This window comes from Centroberyx gerrardi, chromosome 5 (assembly GCF_048128805.1).
Source record: "Centroberyx gerrardi isolate f3 chromosome 5, fCenGer3.hap1.cur.20231027, whole genome shotgun sequence".
Classification (NCBI taxonomy): Eukaryota; Metazoa; Chordata; class Actinopteri; order Beryciformes; family Berycidae; genus Centroberyx; species Centroberyx gerrardi.
Window position 1 is genome coordinate 1,651,215 of NC_136001.1, and position 12,289 is coordinate 1,663,503.

The window sequence follows — 12,289 nt, forward strand, 5'->3', positions numbered from 1 at the left end:
TGGGAATGCTACTGTGGTGTTATGGCAACATGACATACCCAGTAGCTTCATATAAAATTATAATTTTCCGCATCAGCCATGTCTCCATAATAATTTGGGGGGCATCTCTGGACCAACTATGGATCCTGACCCAGGTTCTGAAAAGCATTGCCTAAAAGTAAGCCCTGGATAACTGTTTGCCTCTGTAGTGAAAATCAGGCTAGTCAGTAAACCCTGGCTAGTCCTGTTTGTCTTGAAGTGGAAACTAGGCTAAAAAGCAAACCCTGGATAGCTCTGTTTGTGTGGAAACTCGGCTAATATGTTAGCCCTGGTTGGCCCCGTAGTGGAAACCAGACTTCATTCATTCTGTTGGAGTGCAGTATGTTCCACTGTTAGCTTAGTGATTACACTCAGAAAGACATGTATACACTTTCATAGAGCGTTTATTTCAAACACATCCATCGACTTAAAAAGCCTTGTGATCACCAAACAAACTGACAAGAAGTTGAGTGTTGGAGGAGAAATGGGAGAGGGGGTATAGGGGGTGAGTGAGTGGGTGGGTGTGTGTGTTGGGGGGGGGTGATGGTGCTGATGATTGGTTATGGTAGAGATGATGGAGATGACGGCTGAGTGAGATGGTCGCTGGTCGCTGTCAGATGCTGGTCTGTTTTGTTTCCAGGGAATCTGGTTCAAATCGTAGATCACACATGGGACTGAGTTAGGCATCTAGGAAAACAAAAATAATTTAGAAACTTCTTCACTCCTAATAGACATTGGACAAGCTGCTTACAGCCTGCGTGTGTGTGTGTGTGTGTGTGTGTGTGTGTGTTCACAATTAAATGTTTTGATCAAGGGCACCTCAACAATAGCTCAGAAAGTAACAAAACTGACTTTTCTCTATAAAAATGGTGCGGATTATTACTTTAAAAAAACAGATAGAGAGCATTGTGTTAGCTGTGTTGTGTTTGCATGGCACCTCTGCTATACCTTCAGCATGCCTGCTGGGTGAGTAATGAGCAGCTTGGTGCAGAGCCATGAACGCCAAACATATTTAACAACAGATTTAAAAGATCTTTACAGACCTTCAGCTGCAGCGCCTTTTCCTTTCGCATGTTTCGTGTGTGTGTGCATCCAGGCAGATATGGCTTGTTTGTGTTTGGGTGACAGCGAGATGAATGCATGCTGCAGATGCTCTGGCAGTTCTGGCAGTGCTGTGAGATGAGAGAGAGAGAGAGAAGAGAGAGAGAGAGAGAGAGAGAGAGAGAGAGAGAATATCTATGCATTACACAATGTAATTGGCAAAAAACATAAATTCAACCCGACAGAAAATATTTGCATGTTTTGTTGATTTCAGCAAGGTGTTTTATTCAGTTTGTGAATTTGAAAATTGAATTTGTGAGTGAAAAGGCAAGAAGAGCAATATATGCTATCAAGTCAAGATTCAGACTAATTCATGTTCCAATTAGAATCTGGTTAAAATTATCCATAGAAACAGTGTCCATAGAAACCATAGAAATATCTGAATCTTGCTGATAAAAACTATTTATATGAAACAATTAATTATTTATTTAAAAAAAACAGATTTAACAGTGTCATCATAAAAAAGGATCTATACGCACCTCCAGCTGCAGCACCTTTCCCTTTCACATGTTTCTGCAACCAGTCAGATATGGCTTTTTTGTGGGCGGGCGACAGAGACTCAAATGCATCCTGGAACTTCAGATGCCCTGGCAAGAGAGAGTGAGCGAGAGAGAAAAATTCAATATTAATTAATTATCATCCAATATTATTACGTCCATACTATTCAAACAGCAAATGTGCTTTAATAATTGGAAATCACAGAACAGAATTCTTTAAACCGGGACATGAAGTGAGACAGGGATGCACTTTGAGTCCAACATTATTTAACATTTACATTAATGACCTAGCAACATCATTAGAACAATCTGCTAGCCCTGATCTCACTCTTCATGATAGTGAATCATGCTCTATGCAGATGACCTGGTTCTGTTGTTACACAGAGAATTCCAAAAGAGGTCAAGATCCCCCCCCCCGACGAGCACACACACACACACACACACACACACACACATAACACTTGCCATGCTCCTCCTTGCCATGCTCCTTCTTGCCATGCTCCTTTTTGCCATGCTCCTCCTTGCCATGCTCCTCATCTGGGTTTAAGATTGGGGAAACCATTTAGAAACATCTTCACCTTTATTATATTACCTAAATTGCAATTTAACTAGTAAAGTATATTGCCCATGCACAAACACATACACACAGCACATTTTTGCTTACCATGAGCATCCTCACCTGTATGAAGAGGCTTGGCTTTAAGCCCGGCAAACAGAGCGAAGAGCAAGAAAACAATCAGAGTCTTCATCCTCTACCAAAACAAAACAGCAAGTCAGAATCCAGACAGACAGCTACATCACCAGCAATCCCACCAAGTTTTAATTCTCATCATTTTACAGTCTGTTGTGAGTGTGGACAGTAAAATATTTGAAAGCCATAGAAGAGGAGATTTGGCTCACCGTGATTTAAAACAATATGGTTTGGATAGGAATCTATGAGCAACGGTTCAGTGTACTCTGCCGGCATGGTTTTTCCATTTTTTTTGTTTTGCATATCACAGCATCTCTGAGTTTGTCTCAGTTTGTCTCTATGTGCATCTATTGTGTAAGACTGAATTAACAAATTCAGAAAACTCTGATCCAATCTTTTCATCCTTAAATAAGATTTCCTGTTGAAACTGTCGCCCGACTGCTGTCTTCAAGACTTTTGTTTTGTCTCTAAAATGTACTCAGTTTATGATACAGGAACTAACAGAATGTGTCAGTTAAACATCAGTTTTACATTTTTTAGGGCTGACAGGATGTTTGGAAAGTTTTCTTTTTCCACCTACAAATTCTGGACTGAATATTTAAGGTATTCCTGATTTTGCCCATTTCACATCAGGAGCCACTAGTCTATGACGCCCATCAGACTTGATGCTTTGCATCTTTGAGTTCAGTAGCTACAGTTGTGTTAATTCACTGTGAATTTTATTGCAAATATTGTTGCAGTCTTCACTCCACAATGCCGTCATAGGAAAAAAAGGATTGATATTGTCCTTTCAGTCAGTCAGTGTCATATACCTCTGATATGATGCAGTTTGAATGATTACATTTTCATTCTTGAATTCTATGAGAAACACTGATTCATTATTATTATTGTTATTATTATTATCATGGTCAAATTTACTCCATGAAAATGGTCAAATTTAAACATAACAAATAAATAAAAATATTGGCTATTGGCAGCTTCATTTGAAAACCCATATCAGTTAATCCTTGCATCATTTATCCTGCTATGTCCCAAAGTCTTTACTAGCCATGCAGTCTGCCTGGTAAAGTAACTCTTGTAATGGATTTTACAACAACCACCTAATGTCAAACTTGTACCTGAAAATCCCCAACATGTAGACGGTCAAATACATTCTGGACAGAACCTTTAAGAGTGAGGAAAGAGCTGCAAGAGAAAAGTAGAAATAAAATCACCCTCAGTATTTAAACTCACCTTCAGCTGGTAGTCGCTCCTTTCAGGTGAGATGACCGTCTAGGTGATGGATTTGAGTTGGATCTCTCAGACTCTCCACCTGCAGTATATATCCTAAAATGATTGGCCTCAGGCTTGTGTGCGTTTGTGTGTGTTTGTGTGTGTGTGTTTGCATTAGAGATCATTTAGGGCCCACAGGCTATGTAATGTAAAAGGAAATCAATAAAGTGGATATTTTTTGTGATGTGGATATTTAGTTTTGGGGAATTTTTGCCTGTATTTGCTAAAGTAGAGAGACAGGAAACATTGGGAAAGAGAGAGGAGGATGACATGCGACAAAGGTCCTATGCCTTAGACCACTGAGCCAGGATGCTGGCTCAAAATATTAAATAAACTATCAGGAACAAAATGTTACTGATGTGTTTTTATCAGAGATCATTATATTGCAATTCTGCGTTATTACAGTATTATTAGAGTATATTTATGATTGACAAAAAGAGAAAGACAGGATGGCATACTGACTTGAGTCTCACTTGTATCCATCCATCCATTTTTTAAATTTATTTTTTTTGTGTGTGATCCATGTAACGTGGTTGATTGATGCCTTGTGATATAGTCTTGCACCCACAAAATGAGCTGGACACAAAAAGTCCATCTTCTATTTGTTAGTATTTAGAAAGGTTTTAGAGATGGTTATTCTGCTGGGAAAGTACGACATCTGCATCGCACTGACAAAAACAAGAACCGACATCCATCTGGGTCGAGAGGCAGAGGTTCCCATCACTCACATGCATTTGAGTAGCATGTAGATGGTCAAATACATTCTGGACAGAACATTTAAGAGCGAGGAAAGAGACCACAACAAAGCATGTGGCATTGATAACATAAGAAATGAGATGCTAAAATATAATGCATTGGAATTACAAACTGCAATTCTAAAATCATTCAACATCGTCTTGACCTCTGGATACATTCCAAATATCTGGAATGAAGGACTTATTTCACCCATCTTTAAAAACAGTCAACAGACAGTGCTGACCCAAATAACTACAGGGGAATATCTGTCAACAGCAATTTGGGAAGATTATTTTGTTCAATTCTAAATTCAAGGATTCAAACATATCTCAATGACAGAAGAGCCATTAATGAATGTCAAATTGGATTGTAGCAAAAACACCATACAACAGATCATACACATTAAATACCTTAATTGGACAATATGTTAAACAAAATAAAGGTAAAATATTTGCCTGTTTTATACATTTTAGAAAAGCATTCGATTCAATCTGGCATGAGGGATTATTTTATATACTCTTAAAAAGTGGGATAGGAGGGAAAGTACATGATTAAATTAAAAATATCTATATCAAAAGTAAAAATGCAGTTAAAGTTGCCAAGCAGAGGACAGATTTCTTTTCCCAAGGACATGGTGTCAAACAATGTTGCAGCCTAAGTCCAACTTTATTCAATATTTACTTTAATCAACTGACAGAAGGGCTTGACGTGTCCACAACCCCAGGACTTACACTTCTTGATACAGAGGCGACACATCTTCTCTATGCAAATGATTTGCTGCTATTGTCGAAAGCCAAGGAGGGTCTCTGACAAAGTCTTAATATATTGGAGGAATATTGTAAAAAATTGGGCATTGACAATAAACTTGGACAAAACAAACATAATGATTTTTCAAAATGGACCCAAACATTCAGAATTTTTTTTTTTATTTGAACAATACACAATGAAACATACCCAGAATTTTAATTTCCAGGTCTAATCTGTGGAAAGTAGATAGAAATTATTTGGAAAGTACTAACTCACTTTAATTTCCAGGTCTAATCTGTGGAAAGTAGATAGAAATTATTTGGAAAGTAAACAGTATTAACTCACTTTAATTTCCAGGTCTAGTCTGTGGAAAGTAGATAGAAATTATTTGGAAAGTAAACAGTACTAACTCACTTTATTTTCCAGATCTAATCTGTGTAAAGTAGATAGAAATTATTTGGAAAGTAAACGGTATTAACTCACTTCAATTTCCAGGTCTAGTCTGAGGAAAGTAGATTTAGATTTAGATTTAGAAGTAGATTTAGAAATTTATTGGAAAAATGAAAACACAAACCACTTTTTTAGAATATATATAGAATTTTTTTTTTTTTTTTATTCGGAGAGGGAGGAACTGCTCAGGCGACAACAGTAAAACATGAAACTGTAACAAAACAAGCAAAAAGAAGTTCCACTCCAGGCATTTATTAAAAAATGCAAAAATGGGATGTGGGAAAACATACAACAACTAAATCCTGACTTTTTTTCCCCCTGTGAATGCCTGAATGTTGTTAAAACAAAATTTTAAACAGTTTAACACCAACACTAAAAAGAGACAAATATGGGAAAACCTGTAAAAAAACTGTAATTGGCGTGGGTCTTTAAGGGAGAGTCTTCATTTCTTAGGGCCACACCACCCATCCTCTCCGGTCCATACTTCAGGTATTTTGTCATGGTCTCCATTACTTTTGTGTGTGTTGTTTTGTATGTGCTGTTGACAGCGTCTAAAGAGGAAAACCAAACCACAGGTTAGATCATTGTCAAAAATGCTGTACATTTTAGCCCATGTATGACAAATCCTGTGGTGTAGCTACATTGTTGCCAATCATTTCCCAAAGCTGTACCAAAGTTGTTTAAGTAGGATCACATTTAGATCACACTTTGCATGTTAAGAAACGCAAAGTGCGCAAACCCTCTTGATTTGTGAAGCCAGAAAACCACTTTGTTGTTGCTAGGTAACCACACTCCACTCAAGTATGTCAGTTGGCTAGCATCTTCAACAGCATTTTTAGCCAATTTCACGAAAACTTTGATCTATTATTGGTCAAAAACTTGGATGGGCAGAGGACACTTTTTCTCTCTTGGATAGTGTGTGACAAGTTCAAAAGTAATGACAGACTGACAGCCAGCTGATGTAGGGTGCTTTTTCCATGCTGCATGTCAAATTAGGACCATATTCTACTCACTGCACACCAAAAATGACAGGGGGGAAATTAAGGTGTTACAACAGCTCACATCACAAACAACAACAAAATAAAGTGACAATAGAATAAAATAGACATCTGAAACATTATATACAGTAAGAACAGTCCAGTATGATTTAACATCCCCCAGCCTGACTCTGATCACCCCGATCAAGCCAGCCGGAGGAGTTGTACAGTCTTATTGCGGCAGGCAGAAAAGAGCTCCTATAGGTGGACTTGTGTCAGGTTTAGCTGTCTTTTGTCAGATATAGATGGACATGTTTCAGGTTTAACTGTCTTTTGTAGACTTAGCTGGAGTTGTATCGGGTTTAAGGCCCATTCACACTTAGAGCGACAACTATAAAGATAACTATAAACTATAACGATATGCTGTTGCTCAAGTGTTCACACTACAACGATATCAGCGCCAAATGTTCAGAGAAAAAATGGAGCATGATGACTTTACCAACGTGCTTTTATTTTATTCGCTCTCTAAAGTAAATAATGACAGAGCCGAAGGATTTGGGTTCATGCATTGCCGCAAAAGACACAGGAGATGGCAGATAATAATGCTCTTTTATGGCGCTTTCATGAAATTATTGTGCTTTGTTTATATGAGAGCTAATGGTACTAATGGTCACCAAGTGAAGCTATTGATTTCTTTACCAGTAGGAGACTCTGCACACCACATCTACTGTGGATCAAAGAGTAAAGTCTCCTGTAGCCCATGTTGAGAGAAACACCTGTAACTTCACCGTGGCTGAACGGGTTTCAACAGGATACTGGAGGGCTCTGTTGTTCCCTCCCGGTCATATTGGAAACATAGGATAATAGCGCATTTGCGGTCAGGTTGGCCAAGAGATTATGCTATTTTCTTAGCATCATGCTAGCAAAAGTTAGCGAGTTAACTAGCTTCCAGGTCAGTAAACAGCCTTACCGCTAATCCCAAGAGCTGTTCCGATCCTGACCGGTATGTCCCGTTTCTTTTCAACATTTTTAGAGGCCATGGTCTTTGTCAAACAGCGCTGGGGTCCTCTGGACTTCTGTAACCAGTTCCTTGGCAAGCAATGCCGTCACTGCAGTGAACTATTTCCCCACAGGGATAATAAAGTATACAAATACAAATAAATAAACTACTGAATTCTCCCACCCCTTCTTTGTAGAACTTTAGTTTGATTGGTTGAAAATGTTTTATCGTTGTCTCTACCGCCAGAAAAATCGCTCTGTGATGGAACCAAGAATATAGTTATAGTTGTCATTTTGGATGTTTTTATAGTTACAGTTGTAGTGTGAACACATACATTCTATTTACTTATAACGATTTAAATCTTTTTATAGTTATAGTTATCTTTATAGTTATCGTTCTAGATGTGAATGGGCCTTTAGATGTACTTTGTCAAACTTAGATGGCGCTCGTCTGCAATGGAGGGCAGTCCCTCGTTACAATCAAGCACTTCCAATCCATCATCTAAACCCGATACAACTCCATCTAAGTCTACAAAAGACAGTTAAACCTGACACAAGTCCACCTAAATTTGACAAATAGATCTACGAATGACAAAGGCAGCTCAGGATGTCCTAAAATGGCCACCGTACTACAGGTCCTGCATGCACAAAATCAAAACACCAAAAATCAGACGATGACGTATAAATCCAACAATAAAAAAATGATTGGTGAATAATCTATGATTATTATTAATCTATTGTTGATTGTATTGTGCTTACTGGCTCACCACCTCAATCAATCAGGAATGGTTCACGGGAGATTTGGAGGCAGGATTTGGTTTAGGCAGGGAGGGAGGGGGGAGATGTTAATGTTCTAATAGAGTTCCTTCTCTAATGCTAGTAATCCCTCTCCTGAATGGAGGGATTACTACCCAAGCTTTAAACCAGATATAATAAAATAATTAGTGTGCATGTAAATATATCGAATGTTACAATTTACTCGTCTCCTCTGTCGAGCCTTCTTCTTCTGAGACTGCTGCACCCTCTCCCCCAGGTTCTGAGGCAGCACAGATGTGTAGTTCCTTCTGACTGTTTCGTAGTAGGTTGCAGATGATACTGAGAAAAATACAAAATCACAATGACAATGCAGGCAGAACCTTTGTTATTTCATAATTTAAATGTGGTTAGATTGATAGCCCCAAAAGAAAACAACAAATGAGAGCACTCAGGGGCACTGCTCGGCATGTGAAATAGGGGTTATGCCCAACTTACTTCCGCATTCTGTTAAAACGGATTTACTAGTTTCCGGTTCAGTTTTGCTTTACTGAAAGCTCATTGTTGTACCAGCTACGTGTGGATATGGCATTGTTTTATTCACGGTGTCTTCGGAAGCTGCCAAATATGAGCATTTCCAATGTATATCGTATATGCAAGTTGACCTCCAAGACTCTCACGACCAAACTGGATAAAGAGTTTAAGATGTACGCTTCTTCATACATCTGCGACTATGAGGGCAGCTGTGTACTAGCTAGCCGGCTACTTATTTAGTTAGCTCACTGCTTAACACTGTTGTTAAGAGAATCTCACCCAGCAAGTTTCTGATTAATGATTGCTATATATGTAGATGCCTACATAATCACGTTGTTGTTTTATTTTCACCAGTGTCAAACAGACAGGCTGACTGGCGAAAGCAGTATCAGGGCAGCTGTCACAGGTCTATGAGGGAAAAGTGAGGGAAAGTAGGGATTGCTAGTCTGTTCACATTCAATTTCAGTTCCAATTCCAGTTCAGGGATCTGATATTAACCAGATAAATATAATATATTTATCAAGCCTCTTAGAACAGGAGTAGGCTAATCAGGGATCATGACCAGGTCCCCCTGTGACAGCTGCCCTGATACCGATTTCCCCAGTCAGCCTGTCTCTGTTTGACACTGGTGAAAATAAAATGACAACGTGATTACCGTATTTCCTCTAATAGTGGCCCGGGCCTTTATTTACCTCAACTGCAGAGGGTACCAGGCCTTTATTGGAAGCAGGCTTATATTAGAGACAGGCCTTTATTTCTAATTCCCTCTGTTTGATAAGTATATTTGCTCATATTTTAGTACGAAGCCTCCTTGTTTTCTGATCTGCTTCTGTTGGGGTACGTTAGGTAGACGTTTTTTTGTTACTGCAATGCATTACGATAATTACGGTAATCGACGACGGCATGCTCCAGAGACTTCCGCCGGCCGAGCCATCTTGTGGCACTTGTACGTTACTACAAACTACAGTTACAAACAGGCACCAGGAGTTTACCGGTATCCACCGTTGTTTGCATGTAAGCTGAAGCTAACTGAAGCTAACTGAACCTGGGCGCTGATGTGTTCCCGGTGATCCGGCCGAGATTTCGGCGGGGGTCCGGGGCTTGGATCGGGAGGATCAATGCGGGCCGTGGGCGCGGTGGAGAGAGGAGACGGACACGGTGCAGCTATATACTAGGTTTTGACCTAGTCTTGTTTCCTTTGTTTTTTCCCCCAGCCTGTATTTGAGACCGGCCTTTATTTGTTCGTGTCGACGACGGCCCCGGCCATTATCGGAGACCCGGCTTTTAATTGACTACAGGCCACTATTAGAGGAAATACGGTATGTAGGCATCTACATATACAGCAATCATTAATAAGAAACTTGCTAGGGTGAGACTCTCTTAACAACAGTGTTAGGTAGTGAGCTAGCTAGATAACTAGCCGGCTACCTAGCAGACAGCTACCCTCATAGTCACAGATGTATGAAGAAGCGTACAGCTTAAACCCTTTATCCAGTTTTGGAGTCTTGGAGGTCAAACTGCATATATGATGTACATCGGAAATGCTCATCTTTGGCAGCTCCCGAAGACGCCATGAATAAAACAATGCCATATCCACATGTAGCTGCTACAACAACAAGCTTCCAGTAAAACTGAACCGGAAACTAGTAAATCTGTTTTAACAGAATGCGGAAGTAAATTGGGCATAACCAGGGGCGTAGCCATAATTTCAGAAGTGAGGGGGACAGATTGTTCAGGAGTTAGATGATTTTTTTTTAATTATTTATTGAAAGATCCTCTCCCATTCGATTTTCACAAACATAAATCAACAGATTTCAAATAACTCATAGTATTATAGGCCTATTCATCATAACATAGTATATACACAAACTAAAGTCTACAGCCCGTCTTATTTGTTGAGCATAATATTCATGGCCATGATCTAGCCTATAAGTGAAGCACCCAAACGTGTTTCTGCGCCTCTCCTTAGTGTCAGCAAAGAGAAAGTTGCACGTTCCAGAGAAGAGCGTGCAACTTTTCTTTTTTTTATATTTAGGTAATAGTCTGAATATTGAGTGCGTATTCTGCTACTCTGCCAATGAGGCTTAAATTGTACATTTTCAAGTCGTTTAAACCCTGCGATCTAATGACTGCATGTTATGCTGTGTAGATGACTGTCACTTTGATCTTAGACCGGTTCCAGAGACAGTTCCAGCAGAGCTATCCTATGCGCAAAATGATAAGACATGCTTTGCCATGCGCAATCAGTAGGTGTTAACGGCCACCGCCTCTTGATAAATCACATCCACTACCAATTTCCATAAATCCCTCCCTTTATTTTGCGCCTCAGCCTTGGTACACCCACAAATGCATATGCAATTAGACCACACCGCAAAAAACGGCCGTCTTAGTAGATCAGAAAACAAGGTTTTAGCCCCCACAATGCGATTTACGGTGGCGCAAACCTTTAGTAGATCCGGGCCTAAAGCAGTTATAGGACTATAGGACTGAGTTATTATAGAAATACTGTAAGCGCACTTATTAATGGAAATGACTTAATGATATTACAAACAGCAGCAGAGTGCGATTTGTAAAGAAAACAGAGGGGGAAAGGAGGAATGAAATTGACAAATACAAGTGCAAACCACTATCATACAAGTATTATTGTTTCCCTTAAGAAGAGAGAGAGAGAGAGAGAATTCTGAGTAGGAATTAGCGCTGAATTTTGGAATAAAGTGCGGAGGACAGAGGGGACAGATACGGGAACTGCGTGGGACGTGTCCCCCGCGTACCCCGTGTCCGCTACGCCCTTGGGCATAACGCCTATTGATTCACCACTCCAAACCTTACAACTCCATCTGCTTTCATTAAATTTAAGTAGTGCATTATCATCCAGAGTGGACAATTATAATAACATCAAAATGTACTTTTATCCCCAAATTATGAACCCATCTTACATTTTATGAGCACCTCAGGAACATCCAGGCTCTTTTTGACTTCTCCAATGATGCCGTACCTGCCACATTGTGTCGGGATCTGAAGCTGAAAAGAACAATGGCATGGAAATAAATTATCTGGGGATGCCCCTCATGTACAATAAAAATGTACAAGAACCAGCTTCTTGACTTCCTATAATATTTCATACCTCTTGGATCGATTAAAACACCTTTGATTTTCCTCTGAATTATGGAGGCACCTCACCATGTCCTGTAACATTCAAGATATGATTAAATTATAAAATCATGTCATAGCTATTCTATACACTGTTGTATAAAAACAAATTTACACTTGAGGCCATGTGTCCAGTGGTCAAATCATAGCCATGAGGTTACAATAGCAGTCTCTACCTTCTCTCACTCTCTCTAGCGGCCCACGGTCAAATCACTATAATATGGCCAAATCATATTCCATATTCCGTCAGTGTTTTTCACAACTCGACCCGAAAGATTTGCAGAAAAGAACATATTCTGTCAACTAATTAATTCATCTGCTTTAGTTGCTTGTAAATAGATTAATATTACCGATAAATTAACAGA

General features: G+C 39.4%; 2 long non-coding RNA genes across 2 annotated transcripts; both read right to left on the reverse strand.

The window, feature by feature from the left end:
• Positions 1–568: 568 nt before the first annotated feature.
• On the reverse strand, positions 569–1,684 carry LOC139928722 (uncharacterized). Its single transcript, XR_011785383.2, has 3 exons — positions 1,599–1,684; positions 1,062–1,190; positions 569–663 (listed from the first exon to the last, which is right to left on the reverse strand). It is a non-coding gene; the product is annotated as an uncharacterized LOC139928722 (long non-coding RNA).
• Positions 1,685–8,066: 6,382 nt separating this feature from the next.
• LOC139908738 (uncharacterized) lies at positions 8,067–11,819 on the reverse strand. Its single transcript, XR_011784491.1, has 3 exons — positions 11,711–11,819; positions 8,467–8,582; positions 8,067–8,125 (listed from the first exon to the last, which is right to left on the reverse strand). It is a non-coding gene; the product is annotated as an uncharacterized LOC139908738 (long non-coding RNA).
• Between the last annotated feature and the right edge of the window lie 470 nt (positions 11,820–12,289).